Below are 22,056 nucleotides of genomic sequence, written 5' to 3' on the forward strand. Positions count from 1 at the left end.
GGCGCCTCTCTACTTCCGGTCGCGTATGCGTCCCGCCCACCAGCTTCACTCCGCTTCCGGTCGAAGCCTGGTAAACGCAGCACCGCCCCGCTTCGCTCCACTTCCGGTCTGCCCCACAGGCGGCTGCTCCACACCACTTCCGGTCCCCCGCAGCGAAGGCAGCTTCTCTTCCCGTGGTTCCACGCCACTTCCGGTCCTCCCGGCAGCGGCTCCCCCTGGCTTCTGATCCGTCACGGCAGAGGCTGAGTCACCCGCTTCCGGTCTGCCATGGTGTGAATGGCTTCTCTCTGCTTCCGGTCTACCATGCGTTGAAGAGCCTTTCTCTGCCTTTCCCCGTGATGGAAGAGCCCTCAGAACCGTGAAAGGGAGTCCTCTTAAGCCGTTCTGTCAGGTACTGTTGGTTGCATGCCCGGAAAGAGTCCGAAGGGTGGGGGGGGACACAGGTGGGGAACAGAGTTCTTACAGGGTGGTGACTGGTGTGGGGTCAGTGTCAAGGGAGAGGATGCAGCCGCAGGTCAGAGGGAGGAGGGGGGCAGTGGGTGCTTGTGGTACCGGGCAAGGCAGCTGCAGCCATGGCTTCTGTCTTGTTCATAGAGGATGCGCGGAGAAGGAGACATAGCACGTGAGCACATGCTACGTTGTTCCAGGACTGACAAGTTGTTCCTTGACTCAATGGCATGCAGAGGCTGAACCAGTAGCTCAGAACCTGTAGTCTCGGCTACTTTGGAGGTTGAAATTTGGAAGATCACAGTTCAGAAAAGCCATTGAGACTCCATCTTCAGTTAGTCAGGAAAAAAAAAAAAAAACAACGTTGGGTGGAAAGCATAGTAGAGTGTTACTAGTTACAGAGAGGGGGGAAAAGGAGCGTACATGGCCAATCCTAAATGACAAAAAGTAACTTGTTCCTAGAGATACCTGAATACGATTATTCCACAAATTGCATCTTTATTGATTTTAATCATACAGAAAAATGAATTTCGCAAAGTACATTACACAACACTTACTTGCAAATCAATGCAAACACTGTGTAATTGTGTTAGATGACTATTGAACCCAGCTATGCAAAGGTGAGTGGAGAAAAGAAAGTGAGTGGAACTGAGTTCTACTCAGATAGATGGTTAGATTGGCTTAAATCACTTCTCAGACATAAGCTGTGTGTTTACTAGCATCCATGCATGTATGGATGCACGTGTGCATGTACATAAATGCACAGATTTCCTATAGAGGGAGGAACACCCATGTATGATATATCCACTACAGAGCCAGGGAATGTAGCCCAATGGTAGAGTGTTTGCATAGCATACACATGACCCCAGGACTGAAAAAAAAGCAACTACGGCACTATTTAAGAACCATTATTAAAACTGATTCAATGATAACAATTTTAACAATAAGTACTGCAAAGCATACAGTATATTTTAATAAGCCTTTCAGAGCATTTTGAAATTGTCAGTGTGGCCTTTCACAATAATCCCCTGTAATAAAGTAAAATCATACATTATACATCAGAGTCACAAAGTTAACATAAATTAGAGGAATTAGAGGACAAGTTTTTCACCTGGAGTGTAGCTATTTCTACCAGGTCAATTGGAAAGATTCAGTTATGGGTTATTTTGTATTTCTTAACTTTTATGCTAGTGGGTGTTTTGGCCAGGTATATTTCTCCAGAGATTATGGGAACTAATGGATTTAACTAACCCTAGCCTCCCAAAGGACAGAAACTACTGAAATAGAGACAGAAAGCTAAAAATTGACATTCAGAAAGTGCTGATGTTAATACATTCTGACATTTTAGAAAGTGCTTTAGTCAGATGTAATAATTGATATCTTTTGATCTATGCAAATTAAGTATTAGATTTTTTTTCTTTTTCTTTTTTAGTAGTAATTGCAATTGAACTTGGGGCCTCAGGATTAATATGTGAGTTCGGTGCTACTTGAGCTGTGACTACCAGTCCTTTTACATTTAGCTTGTATTTCAAATAAGGTCTTATTTTTAGCCTAGGATGTCCTTAGACCATAATCCACCTACATCCATCTCCTAAGTAGCTGGGATTACAGGCATGTGCTACACCCAGACAATAATAGATATAATTCTATTTCTGGCCATGATAGGCCATCCAAGCCAAAAATCTTCCTTTGTGTCTTCAGTTCTATATGCGTGTGCAGACTTGTGTATATGAATGTACTTGTGTGTGAGTGTCTCAGTGGTCTGCAATGAACAGTAAATAGAATACAAGAGCTACCATGGAAGAAGAGGAACAAACAAGATTTCTTCAGTTTGAGAGAATTTTCAGAGCAGAGTGCAAGGAGAGAACCAGAGAACTAGGTGATCTCTAAGTTGATTAAAGATTTTGGAATATGGGGAGAGCCAAGTGGCTAGAGTTTGGAAGGAGGGAATGCCAAGGGGATGGGAACTACACATGCTGAAATCTCCTCAGTCTATGGATGATTCCTGAACCTGCATTCTCACTGGAAGATGCTACTCGGGGCCAAGAAGAAGGATCAGCAAGGAGAAGGCAGAAAGCCCACCTGTGCCCACCCAGTGACAGCAGCCAGGGTGCACACACGGGTCTCTGAACAGAATTCTTGGGCATATTTCAATAGAGCAGTAACAATAAGTAGATCTAAGTTAGTCTGGACCTAGTTTATCATATGTTAAAATCAAACCTTGAAAAAAATCAAACTGACTTCAAATAATTTAAGTGTCCCAGGAAAAAGTTCCATTAGAATTAAAGAACCACTACAAAATCCAGCAGCCAACAAATAGATAACTTTGTCATACACCAGTTAAAAACATGAGAAATAGGGGCTGGGAGAGTGGTAGAGTGTTTGCCTAGCATGCACTAAGACCCAAGTTCAATTCCTTGGTACCACATACAGAGAAAAAAGCTGGAAGTGGTGCTGTGGCTCAAGGCGGTAGAGCCCTGGCCTTGAGAACAGTCCCAGGACAGTGCTCAAGTCCTAAGTTCAAGCCCCATGACTGTCCAAAAAATAAAATATGAGAAACATAGAAGTGGAAAAACAGAATCTACCATCAGAAGAAATGCCAGATAATGTAATCAGACCGAGACATGAGAGATGCTAGATTGACTCAACAAGGACACACAACGAGTCAAAACTGGAGTTTTAGAGATGGGAAATAAAATTTCTTGGATAAGAGATTTCATAGAATCAATAGTACATCAGGTGGAAGGGGGGAATGAATTAGTGACCTTGAAAACATGCCAATAGAAGGCTTCCAAAATAAAGCACATAGGAAAAGAAGACTGAAGGCCAAGGACAGAGCATCTGAGAGAGGTGAAACTATCAATGGACCAACAAACATGCAGTTGGAGTCCTGAACCATCCAGAGGAGGAGACGGAGTATTTGAACAAGTAATTCCCCAAAATTCCACATCCTCCATTTTGCTGACTTCACATTGCTCTGAAAACAAAAAAATCTATTTTTTAAAAAAGCATTCTTGCCAGATACCAGTGGCTGAAGCCTATAATCCCAGCTACTCAAGAGGCTGAGATCTGAGGATCACTGTTTGAAGCAAGTCCAAGCAGGAAAGTCTGTGAGACTCATCTTCAATTAACCACCAAAAAGCCAGAAGAGAACATATGGCCCAAGTGGTAGATTGCCAGTCTTGAGTGAAAAAGTTAAAAGACAGCACTCAGGCCATGAGTCCAAGCCCCAGGATCAGTGCACATGCACACACACTGACACACACAAAACAAACATAGATCACGGAGCCACTAATCCAAAGAATGCTTGAATGGTAATGTGGGCACTTGAATGCTAACACCAAACTTAAGTATGTAAATTTATACAACATTTAGGATAAAGAAATAATATTTGGGATAAAGATGAACACTTTGTAATGATAAAGACATCAGTTTATGAAAAGGGCCACAAAATTGTCAGATGTGGACTTAGCAACAGAACACTGGATAAACAGTAAGTTCTAGAACTTAAAAGAAAAAGCCATAGACAAATCACAATTGTAGTTAGACATCTCCGTAATTGACTGGGAAACAAGTATACAGATGATCAACAGAAATATATAAAGGGTAAAAGTAACACCATAGTCAACTGTTTTTTTTTGTTGTTGTTGTTGTAGGTCATGGAGCTTGAACTCAGAACCTGGATGATGTTGAGTTCTTTTACTCAAGGCCAGTGCTCTATCAATTTGAGATGAGTCTCACAGACTTTAATGCTCAGGCTGGCTCTGCACAGTTAACTTTTATTGAAATGTAAAGACAAGTCCACTAAACAAAACTGAAACCTTGATATTAAGTGAACATGAACTGTTCAGACCAGTTTGGCATCACAAAAGAATCTTCAACATATATTGCAATTATACAGAGTGTATTCTCTGCTCACAAAAGAATTAAACTAACCACTAGGGATAGAATTACAAACCAGTGGAAGATCCCCAAACATTTAGAAATTAAGCAACATACTTTTGAGCTACTCATGAATTAAGAAGAGATGGGAAAGCAACTTAAAAAACATTCCAATTAAATGAACATGAAATCACAATGTATCCATTTGTGAGATATAGCTGAGGAAATTTATAAGTAGAAAATACTTGTATTAATAAAGAAGAAACATCTAAGATCAAAGATCTTAGCGTCCACCTTCAGAAATCCAGAGGCAGAGATGAATGCTGATTCAAGATTATGAAAAAATGTAATGCCCTACATTATACACTGAATGTAGTTAGGATGGTACATTTTATGATGTGTATATTTGACTTTAAGTATAATAAAAATGGGGGGGGCTGAGGGGAAACCTGATCTATTCCACCCTTGTGGTAGCCACAAATGGAAAGCATTGGGAAGGACGTGGAAGAAGTGGACTCTGCCTGTAAGGCTGAAGGAGAATGCCACATGGCGCAGTACCTTGGGTAACCACTTGACAGTTTCTGATTAAGTCACACACACACACTTCGCATACAAGCCAGTCATCCTGCCTCTGGGAATTTATGAATAAATGAAAACATATGCCCACACCGATACTCATATATGAATATTACAACTTTATCCATGTTTGCTGGAAACTTCAATGCTTTATTATTTTTGAGTAAAACACAACAACAGAAGTCCATTAGGACAATGGAATACTACTAATGATGAAAAAGAAAGAACTAAGCCAGGCTCCAGTGGCTCACGCCTGTAATCCTAACTACTCAGGAGGCTGTAATCAGAGCAGCAAAGCCAGCCCAGGCAGAAAAGTCCATGAGACTCTTATCTCCAATTAACCACCCCAAAACTGAAAGTGGCTGTGACTCCAAATGGTAGAATGCTAGCTTTCAGCACAAAAGTTCAAGGACTAGGCCTAGGCTCTGAGCTCAAGCCCCATGACAAAAAAAAAAAAGGAGGAGAAGAAGAAGAAGCGGCTACAGATACATGTATTGCCTGAATGTCTCTTGACTCTGGATGTGGAAGAGTCATTAATAAGACCGAATGGTTTCAATTTTATAAAATTCTAGAATGGGCAAAGCTCCAGTGCTAGAAACCAGGTCAAGTTTAGGGCAGGAATGATAAGCACAGACTGTGAGGGGATGTGAGAGAAATCTTTGGGGGTAACTCAACTTTCTGAATCGCATTGTGGTGATGGGTACAAGATTTTGCATCTATACCAAAACCTTGAATTGATTATTGTGTGCACAGGACACCTCAATGAAACCAAAAGATGACACCAAGAAAGGGATTCTCTTTTCAGTTCCTGAGAATCACCTAAGTGCAGCGAGTTAAAGCAAGCCTGATAGCTCTGTTCACACCACTTGTGGCCCTTCAGGATAGATTTCATCTGAGAGCAGGTTCAGGGGCATTGAGTGGGCCTGAGCTCTTGCAGAATAATTGTATAATCAGAGGAGTGGGAATCTTTGAATTAAAGAATCCAAGCATCAGCTCAGAGACTCAGAAGAGCCCTCAGAGGCTCTGGGAAATCTCCCTTTTATTGTAGCAGTCTAATTTACAGACCTAAACACATATTTCTATGCAGAAACATGTTTTAAATGGCTTCCAGAGTAATTATAAGATGCACATTGAAAAGGAAAGTCAGGTCTGAGAGGAAAGTTCTGGTACAAAATTCTACAGGAGCCAGCTGTGTGCCCTCAGACACAGTATTGCCCTCATAGTCAGCAATATTCTGTCCTACAGTCCCCTGCCTGCAACCACTCAACTTTTGGTCCCAATGATTCTCACCAATTGCGGCACCTCTTGTCAGTGGGGATCCTTCAATATTTATCTTCCACTATGACAGGCTCATTTCACTAAGCATGATGTGCTCAAGGCTCATCAGAGTAGGAACATAATATAGAATTTTCTTCCTTTTTATGGTTGAATAATAGTCCACTGTCTGATAGAGCACATCATAATTCATGATGCATAAAACATTTGAGGGTTATGTATAGCCCTGGACGTGGTCACACACTTGAGCCATGCGACGGTGGATATGATTTTCACTGTACATAATTGGGCTGGCCTTGGACTAGGAAGCACAGGCAGAAAAGTCAGACACTCAGGTGAGGGGTGCTGGGCTGGATGGGGTGGGGAGGGACTTCAGCTGCTGTACCAGGTACTGCCAAGTTGGCCCCAAGACTGGGGGCTGGGACAGGAGCTGTAATTTGATCTCATCCTGAGCACATGCCCCAAACACACAAACAACTATGCCCCAGGAACCCAGCAGAGCCCATTTGGGTCTCAGAACAGTCATTTAAGAGAGCAGCTACAGAAATCTACCCCTGATCTGGTCCCTCTCCCCCTACAACCAGTAGACCAGGACCATCTCCCCCTCCCCCACTTCCCTTCCTTCCTCCCTCCCCTCCCCCCCTTCTTCTTGCAATCTTGGGATTTGAACTCAGGGCCACACTTGCCATGAAGATGCTCTACCACTGTGCCATACAGTTATCTTTCAGATAGGGTCTAGCTTTTTGCTTATGCAGGCTCAAAACAACAGGCTAAGCATCTATGTGTCAAAATAAGCTTCTGTCCCTGTAGTTTATCTGGGGTATTTATTCCTGTGAGTAAAGCTGACCAATACAATAGGCAACAAGAGAGGGTGGCATAGAAGGCAGAGATTGATCTATCTATTAATTGATTCCAGCATCAATGTAGAAGTCGCTTCTGGAGCTGGGATGGTCAGTGTTGAATGTGAGCTTGGCTGGATTAAGAAAGGGAAGGAGTGGAGTTCAGCCTAGCATCTGGTCCAAAGCCCCAGGGCCCTGACCCATGCATAGAGGAATCCCCTAATCAGTTCACAGTGCCAAGTCTTGGGAGGTAGAGAAGGCAGGATGCAGGCCTGTGAGGAGGTAGGACCCCTAGGGTGTGCTTTTGTATGAGGCATGCTGCCCTGTCACCTCCTGCATTTCCTTTCTCTGCTTCCTGGTCACTATAGTATGATCACGGCTCTGCATGTGAACACCACACCCCCTGAAACCCAGAGCACACAGAAATCATTCCTCCCCTCTAGCTGTAATCACAGGCATTTGGGTCACAGCCATGTAAAAGTAACTAATATGATAGCTTAGATGATGGGTGAATTCACATCACTGATACCTTTGAGTGGCAGTCCGCCTTCGTAGAGAGATGCTAAGAGATCACCTGTCCAGAGAGCATAACAAACATGTCGTGGATATATATGTACACAGATATGTGCATGAGTTCATGAGGATGCATGTGTGTTTTGTGTTAATGCATGTGCATATACAAAAGTGTGTTGACATATGAGCATACGCAAATGTTTGTTGTATGTACATGTATGAGTACATGGGTGGTGCACACGTATGTATTTGTGTGCCTGTTTGTATTTGTGAGAATGCATATATGTGCATATGTGTATATGTAAGCGTATGTGTTTGTCTGCCGTTTATGTATGTGTGCATAGATGTGTGTGTGTGTATAACTATAGGTATACGTGTGTGCATGTGTGCTTGTCGGCACGTGCTGAGGTTCCCCACTAGTGTCACAGTGATCATTTAAATTGGGTCAGTCACTGACCTGCAGACAGTAAATAAAGGAAAAGTCATGACTATATCTCAATAAAAACATTTCACTGGACACAGACATTGCAGTTTCATCCTCCATGTCTTCACGGGCCGTGAGTTTCTGCCCCTCCCTTGGTTACTTTCAAGCAGTTGGAAATAAAATATGTCAGTGTTCTTAGTCCACACGTGGACGATGGGCTCCAACCCAGGCCAGACCCCAGATGTTAATCACTCCTGGCTCACAGTTGGTGGAAAGAGCTGCTCCAAGCACAGAGGAAGATATCCTGTAACTCAGCACCATCCTCACCACAACCCCAAGTGGAAGACTGCCCGCTAGGCCAGGGCAGTGAGCACGTGGCCATTCTAATTAACACCCACATTTAATTGGCAATGAATAGCCAGCAGGCTTTTCTCCTTACTAAAGCAAACAACAAATTTACTTGAAGTAGGATGACCTTTTTAATTTAATTTTCTTAAGAAAAGAGAGAGAGAGAGGAAGAAGAAGAAGAAGAGGAGGAGGAGGAGGAGGAAGAGGAGGAGGGACGACGACGACACTCCATTCCACATGTGTCCACGGAGTGATGGACAGAGATGCATCCATTGGATAATTGTTAATTAAGGTGAATGAACCCTCGCTAGCTAAAAGGTTTTCTTAGGGGAAAGGTCTCAAACTGTTAGCACATCGATATGTTTCTGTCCATTAGCTTTTCCCTGGGTGACGAGTACGGCCTTAAAGGCAATTTCAAGGAAGGCTTTCTCTCTCTCTCTCTGGATCTTCGGGGCTGTTTAGTGATGAGGTCATGAAAGCTTCCCTGGAGGGGTCAGCCTTCAACGGTAGCTCTTAATGACAGATGGTTACCTGGGGTTGTCAAAACAAGTTGCACAAGCTGATTCTGTGCTGTGCCCAAATTCAGAGCAGGTACACAATGCCTAGAGATGTGGACACCATGCAAGCCTGCACAGACAGGATCAACAGAAGGCATTTCCACAGAACACACACACACACATACCTGGTTTGCCACATACCATGCCTTGCACAACTTCACACAGTACCTCATTTCATTTTCATAGTGATCCATAAAGGAGCCATTGTAGGAGCCAGCCAGAATGTACACACACACACACACACACACACACACACACACACACACACACACTCAACTACACTTCCTGGATATAAAGCTGTCACTAGCATTGGAAGAAATTAAGGAGCAACAAATTCAGGGCAAGTGCACTCTCCATCTTCTTCTCTTCTGCTCAAGGCAGGATATAAATTCTCTCTTACCAGAGACAAGTCTTGAGTTTTTGCCCAGAGACAGCATGAGAGAAAGTGGCAAGCAAATACACTCAACAGGCTTTCGCTATGCCTCTTTCCCCTGGGGAACCTAGGAGAGTCCCTTTGCTGCCATACCCATGGTTGACCTTCTCGATCTGTAGACAGTTTAAAGTGGCTGCTGTGGTCTCTAAGAGGTTGAGGGGGCCACCATGAAGTCAGGACACTCAGGTTTCAGGTGTTTCTGACCAAGGGCCCAGTGATGGTGGGCTTGTCCCAGAATGAAGTACTGCCCTGCTTGTAGCAACCCTGGGTCCATCCTCCAGGCTCATCCTGGATGCCCCATGCCTCAGGCCTCACAGCCAGTGCTCCAGGATGTACAGGAGTGTTCAGATTGGGAACTGTAAACACTCTCCCTGAAAAGGCAGATGGTAATTTGGGGGGCCCTGTGGGCCATAGTCTCTGTCATGACTAGGCCACAGTAAGGGAAACAGCCATGGCAGATTCTCCCACAAGGTGATTCCCACCTCCCCACTCCCCGTGCATCTACAACATCTGGAGAATTGTTTGGTGGCTGCCATGATATGGCACCATCCACAAACAGCTCCTGGAGGCTGGAGACCGAGGTCAAAGTGCTGGCACCTAGGTTGCTTCTGTGGGCTGTGATGGGAAGACTGGCCAGTTTTCTACCCACCTTACTCCTCTTTTTTGTGGTGCCAGTACCAGAGCTTGAACTCACAGCTTTGCACTCACAATGGGCTTCCCTGCTTCTTGCTGGTATAATACCACTTGAGCAGCACATCCAGCCCAGATTTTTCTAGTTACTTGGAGATGAGTCTCTCGAATGTGACTGCTGGGGCTGGCTTTGAACCACAATCCTCATTAGCCATCATTACAGTTGTGAGCCGTCAGCACCTGGTTCTGTGCCTCCTCCTCTTGGATGACAGTAAGTGCCCTCATCCCAACTAACTGCACCCGTGGCAACCCTAAAAATAAGGCCAAATTCTGAAATACAGGAGTGATGACTTTATTACAAATTTGGGTGGGAGATCACATGAGTTGACCCCTAACAGGGCACCATTGATGGATACTGGGTAGAGGCAAAGAGCTGCCAAATGCCCTTCAGAGCACAGAGAATCCTCCAACAAACAGCTCTTTGGTCCAAAGCCACTTGCGTGAAGATGCTTTCTCTCAGGTGCAGAGCAGTAAGGGCAGGGCAGGGAGGAAGAGGGACTGCTTTTGGGAATGGGCAGGATGAGCCTTGTAAAATCAACCTTCCTTGTTTCCTGGATATGGTGACTCATACCTACAATCTCAGCGAGTGACAAAGCAAAAGTAAGAGGATTATGATCCAAGGCAGATCCGGGCAAAAGCCCGAGGCCCTCTCTGAAAAACAAAAGCAAAAGGTCTGAGGGTATAACTCAAGGAACAAAGCATCTGCCTAGCAAATACCAGGCCCTGAGATCAACCTTCATTATTATCAAAAGAAAAAAGGAGAAAATTTCTGCGCTTTGTCCTGAGCATGCCTGCCTGCATCCAAACCTTTAGTTAGTTATTTAAAGGTTAATGCAAAATCCACTTTCTTTTAAAGTACAAAATTCCACCTACCATTTCTCCAACTCTAACCCTTATCTCTGCTGCTTCAGTATTCTCAGCAAGTTGGTTCTGGGAGTTTATTTTATTTTATTTTATTGTACCATGATGTGTGCAGAGGTTAGATTAATACACCTTCTAAAGAAATTCATTTTCTCCTCTTTTGCAACAAAGGTGATACACAGAAGAAATAAATCACAGGAAACAACCATTAGCAGAAGACTGAGCTCTGCCAGAGGTGGTGGCAGGAACTCCGAGGCTGCAGGTATTTTAACTTCTGAGTATTTCATCTTTAGGAATTCAGTGTTTCAGCAAGTGGCAAATAAAAATTAACATCACATTTAAATGAACTCTGATTGCACTGGTGAATTTTTGCTATTCACCTGAGTAAATGTTAGACTAGGAAGAATAGGTATTTATATTCCAACTCTGCATTATACAACTATTTAGCATAAATAATTAGCAATAGGAGCCAAATATTTCATTGCTGCCACCCCCTCACCTCAACTTTTTTTTCTTCCCTTCTGTGATTTAAAAAACAAGAAAACTTTTCTCAAATGAGAAATGAATCAGCAATTTTGAATGACTTCCTCTCCTAACATACACAAAATCAGAAAAGTTGGTCGGGAGCTGAGACACATGCCAAAAGCAAATGCACTGTGATTGCATCAGTAAGAAAATAGATGCCCAGAGACAGGCAATTTATCCCTGAGAGACAGAGCAAGTTGGAGGCAGACACTGACTTAGAGTTTACATCTCCATGTCTCAGTCTGCTGCTTCAAAGCTCTGTGCTGCTGGGTGTTTTCAGAAGCCTATGAGCATCTAGAAGCTTCCAGAAACCTTCATGGCCAGTCCTTCCCTGAAACCTTGACTAGAGGGTCCTATGCCTAGCCTGCGCACCACAGAGAGCCCAGCTCTGGCTCTTGGACATCGGGTCTACCTATGTCATACTCTACCCCATCCCCAGTGGTCCAGATCTCCAAGTAGCCCCAGAATTCCTGCTGAATAGTCTAAATTCCCTCTCAAGGCTAGGGTTATCTCTCCTATGTCCAACTCTAAGATAAGGTGGCATTACTGCTGGATATCCCTTTCTTACCCATTGCCTCAGCCCAAAGGATGAGCAAGTCACTGTGGCTTGTAGAGCATGTGAACAGATGTTGGGGTTGCAGATCAAGACTCACACACATACAAGCAGATTTCTCATAATTTACCCTGCCAGAGATGGGGAAGAAGGCAGAATAAAGTGAGAGTCAGCTCTTGCTGCCACCAGTGTGGATGTGGGAATCTGGGCTTCTGAATCTAACTGCCACCAGCAGGGATGGTATAGAATATCATATCGAAACCTGGTTTTCTGATATGTACAAGGGACATCTGAAAGATAGAAGAATGGAATACTTGTATTTAACAGTTCATCAGCTTAAATAGGTCAATATAAGATATTTAGTTATAGAGCACACTGGTCACCATTTTTCTCCATGTCCTCAGTCCCCCAAATATTAAACTGAGTTCTTTGAGAACCCACTTAGTAGCCTAAGGGCTGGGCCAGGCCAGCAGGTTTATGTTCATGAATTCAAGAGAGCTCAAAGGAAGGAAGGGAAGGAGGAAAGAGAAGAAGGAGAGAGAAAAGGAGAGAGGGAAGTAGGGAAAATGGGAAGGAGGGAGGGAAGGAAGGAGGGAGGGAGAGAGGGAAGGAAGGAAATTTAAATTTGTTTATTTTCTAACCCCACATACTTCACGACATATCCTCCTGCTGAGTAGAATATTCATTGCTTACTTCTTCAGCTCTACTGGAAAATACAGTCTACAGTCCCAACTATTCCTGTCTTTGTGACCTGCTGGTATTCTTCCATTTCAGAATACAAAGCAATGCAACTATTGATATTCTCTCATTCTCTCTCTCCCTCTCTCCCTCTCTCCCTCTCTCCCTCTCTCCCTCTCTCCCTCTCTCCCTCTCTCCCTCTCTCTCTCTCTCTCCTTTTCTCTAGTTCTTTCTGTATTCAACTGCACAGCTAACCCCAGGACCTTGGGGGCAGTCATGGGCCTCCATTTCCCCAGTGCCAGCCCTCACAAGGGGAAGGATTCCAGGCCTTCTACAATCATTCTGAGAAAAATGTCTCAACGTCTTTTTCCACACTAGCCCTTGAAACAACCCTGGGAGATGAATGCTATGACCCACTATACAGGGAAATAGAGGCACACATGTTAGAGAAGTCTTGCCCACAACGCCACCCCCCATTGGCAGGTGGTGATGTCTCCAGTCAAAGCTGAGGGTACTCCACCTTTCTCAGTCCCTCTCAGAGAAAACAGACAGAGATGTGCCAAGGCTAGACCACTCTTGTGTGACTTATACTAAGTCCTATGGTCCTAGATAGGAAAGCCAAAGCAGAGGAGGAGAAACGAAGCCCCACACAAAGCTGGAATGTCAAATGCATCAAGCCTATGGTAACATCAGCTAACATGGAGTAGGCACTCAATACCCAACACAATCACCTATCCCTATAAGATAAGCATCATCACCACCATCATCGTCACCATCATCATCTCAAAGGTAAGGATACAGAAACATAAAGGGGTGAAAGCTCTTTCTGGAAGTGGGACTGGCCGGAGTTGGTGTCCTCGTGCAGACGGCCCCTCTAAAACTCTGTTTTAAGTGCCCATCCTAAGAAAAGGGACCCTTACTCTCCCCAAAGACGCAGGTTTCCATCAGACACTCTCAGTGTGGCCAATAACATAACATAGGCACTCAACTGAATCCTAACAGTCTCCAAGCATGGCAGTTAGGGCCACCAAATCTTTTGGCTCTGGTCTCCTTGGTGGCTTCTCTCACCTGCCCAGGTAGCCTTGCCAAGCACCCTACTCCCCTCCCCCCACCCCGAAGAGAATTTCTGCTCATGTTATTCGATGGCAAGAGTCCCGTGTCCTCCCCAGAAAGACCTTCTTACCAGAGCACCGTCCTCCTGGAGAGCCTGTGGGATGGGTGAAGCCTCTGTGCCTGTCCCAAGGACTCACCTTCCCGCCACGGCCAGTGATCAGTGACCAGAGTGGGGCGGCAGAGGTCATGACCTCTGCATTCTGACTCTAGCTCAGGTCCATCTGGACGCACGCAGGAACGGCTGCCATGTTACAGTTTGTTCTCAGCCTTATCCTTTGGCATACGGTTGTGCACATGGGCTTCAGTTTGGTCCTGGGAGAGAGAAAAAGGTACCTGGGGTTCTCCCACTTGTCAGGTCCGTAGTTTCAAGAACTGGTCAGATGAGCAGAACTGACCCACAGGCCATAGTTGGGGGACTTCAACTCGGAACCCAGCTCAGTCAACTACCTGCCTGCTGTGAGACCCAGAGCAAGTTGCTTGACCCCTCTGTCTTGCATTTTGCTCTTCTAGGCAAGGGAATAACAATGATTCCCCTCAGGAGTGGGGACATTCAGACGAGGGATGGGCCCTGGCCGTGTGTATGGAGCAGTGAAGCTAACGTAGCTGGTGCACGTTGCCAAGTGCCTTCATACACTCTGAAGCCCGAACCTCAAGGCCTTCGGAACAAGCACATACACGTGGCAAGTGAAACCCCAGTGATGGGCTTCTGGACAGGGACATCCCTTGAAGGCAAAATCTTGGATTTGTAGCATTCCTAAGAAATCAGGTCAGTTTCTGCAATCAATTAAACAATATTGTTTTTATCTAGACTTCAAAAGCAGCAAATAAGAAATCATTTGACCAGGAAGTGGTGGTTGACACCTATCATACTAGCTACTCAGGAGGCTGAAGATTACCGTTTGAAGTCAGCATGGGCAGACAAGTGGGAAAGACTCTTATCGACAAGGAAGCAGCAAAATGCTGTAAGTGGAGCCGTGGCTTAAGTGGTAGAATGTCAGCCTCATGTGAAAATGCTAAGGGAGGGTGAGACGCTCTGAGTTCTAGCCCCAGTGTTAGTACACACACATACGCTTAGGATGAACTCTACTTGCAGGATATAAGGAAAAAATAAACAGTAGTAGCAAAAAAAATCTGATGATGATGTGCCAAGGTTGTCCCATGTTCTGGGAATGACCTCCCCCCACCCTTGCTCAGGGCCCATGTACTAGGAATCAAAAACACATGTTCCCGGAACTAGCCCGGACTTGAACCCCAGGTGGCAACAGCTCAGTGCTCAGTGGTTATAGACACCTGAGCTCTGACCAATCCTGAAGTGACCAGTGGTTTGAAGTTACCAGACAACCAATCAGGTGATTGTAACTATTGAATTCCCCTATAAAAGCTGTGTAAAACCTTTGTTCGGGGCCTCTTAGCATTGCCAGCTACGGGTACATGGAGGTCCGAGTTCGAACTCGTAATAAACAACCCTTGCTTCTTTGCTTTGACTTCGGCCTCTGATGGTTCTTGCGGGGTCCTAGGAATTCGGGTACAACAATGACTCCCAGCTAGGCAGCCCTGTCCTTCATGAAACCCAAGGAAAATATCCAGCAGGAATAAAAATGGGAGATTAAGGAAGAAGAGGTGTACTAAGCTCAAAATACAAATGAGATAAGCAGCATCTCAGAAAGCTGGTGAACTCTTCCAAGTAACATAGATCTTGGCCACAAATTGCCACCCCCATGGGTATGTTTGGACAGTGGAGATGGTCAATATTTATAATTACTGTGGTTTGGAAATAAACAGTTCTGATTTTGATAGCATGAACACTCAGAGTTCTAGGACATGTTACCTGACATCCATCTTCTAAGCCCCTACCATATCTGCCATTGGATGCCCGTGGTTGGCTCAAGGCATTATGACAGATTGAGTACTCATCCAATGACAGCTGGCTAACAACATTAATTAGGTCATGAGCCCACTTGACCTCTTTAAGGGCCCTGCCATTCTCTGAGCTCAGTGGATGAAGATATATGAGGTAATGTGGCTACAGACCCATTTCCAGGCTCCTAGCCTGCCCTGTGAACCTAAATCAGCTCTCAGGTCAATAACACAAACTATTCACCGGCAATTAGCCGGAGACCTTGACCCAGAAACAAGTTACTCCTCACTTCACTTCTGCTCAGACATAAAACTTTTGACGCCAGAGAAAGATTTTGTAGTGCAAATAGGCAGCTGCAGGTGTAGCAGGATTGGCCAGTCTGTGGAAATCCTCTGATTCCTCATCTGCCAAGCTCCCCTAGTGGGTTTCAACTTCATGATAAACCAGTGGCTCATGCCTGTCATCCTGGCTACTTAGGAGGCTGAGATCTGAATATCTTGGTTCAAAGCCAACCTGGACAGAAAAGTCTATGAGACTTTTAACTCCAGTTACCAGCAGAAAGCCACACTCAGAGAACATAGCCAAATGAACCCCAGGGGATATGCGACAGACAGATGTCACAGACAGACAGACCACCAGGGCTACTGGCAAAGAGAAGAAGTGGGAGAGCCAAATGCAAATGTCACCTGCATGGGGTCTTGTTTCCTCTACATGGGAGGGAAAGAGGCAGGATCCTTGCTGGGAACCCATCATGGCAAAGAGCTGGGACTTGCCTGAGCTTCTTACCACAGGTTCTTCATTCTCTGTGTCTGATGCTATGACCCTGCTGTTCAGGTGGCAACACTTGGTCTGAAACCTGCTTTCCTGGAACACCTCAGTTATAAGGAGATGGAGGGGGTTGAGAGAGGCACATGGCTCCCCCAGCCATCACCTGTATGACCTTGGTAGCCCTGCTGCCTCCAAAGTACTGGAAAGAAGCGAAAGGAAACAAGTCAAGGGAAATGGACCATAGCCTGCATCTTTTATTCAAATTAGGTTGGATGTATCGCTTATTTATTTGTTTTTTTGTGTGTGAGTGTTAAAGGACCACAGCCCATTTCCCAGCCATGAAATGAACAGAGCATTCTCCCATCTCCAAATGCAAAGGCTCTTCTGGAAAACAGGCAGTGGCCTCCTATTTCTCTCTCCTTCCCTCCAAGGAGCAGGGACAAGATGTTTCTAAGATCCTTCCTCTTCTAACTTGGAGATATATCCCAAGTATATTTGCAACAGAGATATAGGGAGATGACAAAATGCCAGAATATTCATTCTGGGTCAGTTCTCAAATGAGTTCAGAGCCTGCTGTGTTCTGCCCTGTGTTCCGCCTAGAACCCGCTGAAGCAACTGGAAGATCAGATGTTCAATTGTGTGCCGTCTGAGCCCTTCTCCTTTGAGGGCTTTCTTTGCTAATGGGTTTCTGACTTGGCCTGGGATTTGAAGAATAATGGTAGCTTACGCGTGCTTAGAAAGATAGGGAAAAAAAATAACAGATCTGAAATCCAGCTTTGAGCTCTCAAAGGTGAGCAATTTTTCTAGCAGTAGCCATTTCAAAATGTGTTTGCCTCTTTTACCCTAAATCGCTGTTTGCGCTTCCTTTTCTAGTCTAGCTTTTGTTGTGTGGCTGTGTTAACATGAAAGCTTTAGGCCTTCTGTTCTAAGAGTTCCAGGCCCCCAAAATGATGCCAGTGAAAATTCGTTCTCACATGTAGCCTTCCCGGGCCCTCGGTCTCTTAACCACCCATGTGCTTATTGAACTTTCTAACCATGATCAGTGCCAGGAGTGGGGCAGAATGGTATTCAGTGCACAAAATCCCACTTAAGGGGTTGTGTTGGCAGAATAGGTCTCTCTGGAATAGTTCTTCAGAGGCCAGGACCAGACACAAATGGAGCTTCATATACCATTCCAAGCACCTACCTGATAGTCCACGCCTGTCATCCTAGCTCCTCAGGAGGCTGAGATCTGAGGATTGTGGTTCAAAGCAAGAAAGTCCGTGAGACTCTTATCTCCAGTTAACTACCAAAAAGCTGGAAGGGGACCTGTGGTTCAAGTGATAGAATACAAGCCTTGAGTTAAACGATAAAAGGGGGGAGGCAGGAGTTTGGCCTAGTGGTAGAGAGCTTGCCTAACATGCACAAAGACTGGGTTCAATTCCTGGATACCCCATACATAGAAAAAAAAAAGGCATGGAGCCAGGAGTTTGGCCTAGAGGTAAAGTGCTTGCCTAGCATGCACGAAGATCCAGGTTTGATTCCTCAGTACCACATACATAGAAAAAAAGCCAGAAGTGGTGCTGAGGCTCAAGTGGTAGAGCTCTAGCCTTGAGAAAGTCTAAGGACAGTGTTTAGGCCCTGAGCTCAGGCCCAGGACTGGCAAAAAAAAAGAACAAACAAAAAAGAACAAAAAAGCCAGAAGTGATGCTGGGCTCAAGTGGCAGAGCTCTAACCTTGAGAAAACCCAAGGACGGTGCTCAGGCCCTGAGTTCAAGCCCCAGGACTGCCAAAAAGGTGGGTGGGGGGAGTTTGGCCTAGAGGTAGAGTGCTTGGCTAGCATGCACAAAGACTTGGGTTTGATTCCTTGGTACCACATAGAAAAAGCTGGAAGTGGTGCTGGGCTCAAGTGGCAGAGCTCTAACCTTGAGAAAGGACAGTGCCCAGGCCCTGAGTTCATGCCCTAGTACTGGCAAAAAAAAAAAAGGCTTAGGAAAAATACCCAGTCCCTGAGCCCCAAACCAGCACAAGAAAAAGGGAGCAGGGGCAGGGGGAGTGGAAGAGTTACCACCAAGATCTGTCCAGGGTCCCAAAGCTTGTCTCTCAAGGCCTACCTACCACATCTGGAGACAAAGGAAACACACTGTCTCCTCACTGATAAGGGCACAGTTTGTGGGGAGGGGAAGCAGGGATCCTGCTCCTCAACCTAGATTGACCTAGGCTCCCACAGGAGTCAGTGGACAAGTGGCTGCTGCTGCTGGGTTTCATTTTCTCAAACTACACTGGACAAAGTAGAGGCCAGAAAGAAGTCCCATCACCTGGGCCCCCATCTGTGTGGTCTGGGGAAGCTCAGCGTTCAGAAGAGAGCCACATGTTCTCCAGCTGCCCAGGCTAGCCTCTGACTCTTCCACCTGCCTCCATCCCTCACCACAAGAAGCCCTGCCCAACTTTCCCAGACTCCAGTCCCCAATGCCATCACTCAAATGCCTGTGCATCCCATACCAGAGGCAGTCCTCATGTTTCAGAGATCTGGAGAAACAGATCTGTGGCCCAGAACCAGGGCTGGAATCCACCTTACCAGGACTGAGATGTCTGCACCAGAGTGTGTTGGTTTGGCTGGGCTGGGACTAGGCAAAGCCTGGTGGCTCAGGGCAGTGAATGTTGGGTTGGCCCTGTTTTTGTTAACAGGATCTTGAGTTTCCATTGTGGACCATTGTTGCCCCCAAGACCAGCAGCCTTGGTCACTGTTAGTGAAGATTCCCCCAGCTGCCTCTGCCTGCAGGTGAGTGGCTCACAGATTTTTCACTGATAGCATCAAAATGAACCATGGCTGGAGAGGGGCCCCACCAAGACACAGGGACTCTGGGCCCCCAATCCTAGATCCCATGGCACGCCCAGCATCTACCTGTTCTTTAGTCTCCCTACCACCCAGACCTCCAGTAAGCTCCATTCTACCAAGGTGGCAGAGTTTGGTTTCTGTTGCTTGCATCCCAAAGGCCTAACAGATCCATCCATCCATCACATAGTCTTTGTGATAGAAAGGAAAGAGCTAGACTCCAGGAACTCTGGAGCTCAGAAATGAATTTGAAAGTTGCATTTTTCTCCTTTTCACTGTGTCACTTCTCTACCCAATTCCACCCACAGATCCCTCTACCCCAGCCACCATCATACCCTTCTCCCTTCCATACACTGAATTCTGGCTTGGTACCCTCAAGCCAACATTTTTCCTGAGCTCTGCCCTCCGCTCTGGAAACCCCAGGCAACTCTGTGTAAGTCCAGCCACTGCTGACTTTGAAGGAAATCCTTATTAGACTGGGGCTGTAGCTCAGGGACAGAGTGCTGGCCCAGCATTCACAGGAATCTGGGTTCCTTTCCCAGCACTGCAAGACAAACTATGATCTAGAAATGAACTTTCAACTCCAGAGGAAAAGTCACCTGACCCCAACAGGGAGACATTGGGCTTCCATTCCTATCTCTGTTCTAATCACAGGGGTAGCATGCCTCAGGCTAAATAATTACCAGAAAGTACCAGAAGACACACACAAAATTGTTTTATGGAAAGTAGTGCTGATAAGGGGAGGGAAGTTTCTTGACTCTGATGTACAGGTGTTTGGGAAAAACATCCTACTTTGATGAGGACATTAGAGTCCATATGTCTGACTCATCATGGGATTCATCATTCTCATCATTCTCTATCCGGAGAATGCCTGAATCATCAAGGCATAGCTGGTGCCCCAGTCGGTGCATGGTAGACAATCATGAGTTCAATATCCAATGGCTGAATTAACAAATAAATGATGACCCTAAATTCAGATGGTAGTCAATTCTGAATCAATAGCAGAACTTGAGCTCAACCCAAGAGTAACATCAGTGGAAAGATGTGTGCGTTAAGTTTGCTCAGGAGGACATGTTTGTAAGTGTTCTACAATTCCACGGCTTAGAAAGCATGGCTTCCACTCCCACCCTGTCATTCCTGCAAACAGACTGGGCTGGACTTTGCACTGCTCACCTGGACTACCCATGAACCATGTCTACCAGATATGTCATTCTAAAGCCACAACATTTCCCTTACCTGAACATGATCCACCCTTCCCCCATCCCTGACTCCTTGAGCTCTTCCTCTGTAGAATCAATCATTGTTTTTAATTATATATTGATTGGATGATCACTGGATCGCTATGCACTCTACTTGAAGCTTCCTGGGCAGATAGGAAGTATCTACTTTGTTTCTGCTTGATTCCCAGCTTGCAGCATTGGATGGATGAATGGATGGATGGATGGATGGATGGATGGATGGATGGATGGATGGATCACTTAGTGGGTGATCTGATATATTGCTTAACAATCGACCTGGGTATATAATTTATAACAGACAATTAGTCAGTTCAGCCTTTTGTCATCATTAAGACTAGGCTGGCTTCCTGTCTGCCTGACCTGGCACAGTTTTACAATTGTCCAGCAGACCAACTCTGCACAATGTCACTCAGACAAGCAGAAGTTTAAGATCTGGTTGGGGAACTCTAGCACCCCATGGAAGACAGACAGCTTTGTACAGTCCTCTGGACCACACTGGAAAACACACACATCACTCTGAATCTACCTGGTCTCCACACATTCAGGTGATTTCCTCATTAGCTCCCACTCCTAATTCTTGTCCAAATTCTCACCTTTTCTACAGGAATGCTTTTCTGTGTCCTCTAGAATGTGGGGATTTCCAGAAACCAACCAATCTGAGAAGCCCATCAGGTTCCCCCAGGCCTCCATTCCAACTGCAAGAACCTTTCACCCACAAACGGCCCATTCGAAGCCAGTGTCCTCACTTCTGAGGGGTTCCATGTCTAACAGCAGATCATCTTTCTCCCCCAGCCACCAAGTCCAAAGAGAGAGAGGGGCCATTCATTTCTCTCCTGGCCAAGCCAAGATAGCCAGTGTCTCATTTCCTATGTCCTCAACTCTCATGTTCATTCTCCACCTTGTGTCACAACCCCAAGTGACAAATCAACTTCAGCTCCCTTCTCAGGACCCTCTGACCTGCTCATTCTTTCCCCAAGCATTCTTTGAGAGCACCTGCTGAATGCCAGACACGGGATGACAGAGGGATTCCTGTCATTGCAGAGATTTGATTTTCTTTGCTGTTAAGTGGGGTTGCAGGGGTTGGGGGAAGAGAGTGGACATAAAAGGGACATCAACACTGCCAGGCAGAAGAATATTATGTCATTTGCAAGGAACTGGTGAACCTGGAAAAAATGTTAATCAAAACTCAGGCTCAAGGAGATAAAGGGCTCATGTTTTCTCTCACAGGTGGAAGTAAGATCTAAATTAGAAACGTGGGACATGTAAACAGAAATAAATTGATATAGGCAGGGGAGAATTTCAACAGCATAACTCTCTTGAATGACTACCTTATGTGTTAACAAAATGAATACTGAGAAACTGAGATGTGTTATCAGACAGAAATGAGGTCGGGGGTGGGCAGATAAATGGAGAGAGGGAAGGTGGGTGAATACAGCCGCAATATTCAAAGTACATGTGTGAAAATGGAACCAAGTGAGGGGGTGTGGAGAGAATAAGAATGATGGTAAGGGGACACTCATCAAGATATGTTGTACGCACAAATGGATAAGCTGCAATGAAACCCCTTTGTACAACTACATAATTAAAAAAAACTAACAGAACTATGTTTTTGTGAGATCAGGAAAAAATAAAAACAAACAGAACTGCCTCGTATCTCAATCTA

At 45.3% G+C, this 22,056-nt stretch overlaps 1 long non-coding RNA gene across 2 annotated transcripts; it reads left to right on the forward strand.

Moving 5' to 3' along the window:
- Positions 1-270: 270 nt before the first annotated feature.
- On the forward strand, positions 271-19,096 carry LOC150062458 (uncharacterized). Of its 2 annotated transcripts, none has more exons than XR_016535879.1 (5): positions 271-391; positions 11,017-11,107; positions 13,085-13,390; positions 14,523-14,676; positions 19,008-19,096. It is a non-coding gene; the product is annotated as an uncharacterized LOC150062458 (long non-coding RNA). The 2 variants fall into 2 exon arrangements; XR_016535878.1 differs by lacking the exon at positions 271-391 and adding an exon at positions 8,518-8,596.
- Positions 19,097-22,056: the final 2,960 nt, after the last annotated feature.

Source organism: Megascapheus bottae, chromosome 6 (genome assembly GCF_031878675.1).
Source record: "Megascapheus bottae isolate mThoBot1 chromosome 6, mThoBot2.hap1, whole genome shotgun sequence".
NCBI classification, from domain to species: Eukaryota; Metazoa; Chordata; class Mammalia; order Rodentia; family Geomyidae; genus Megascapheus; species Megascapheus bottae.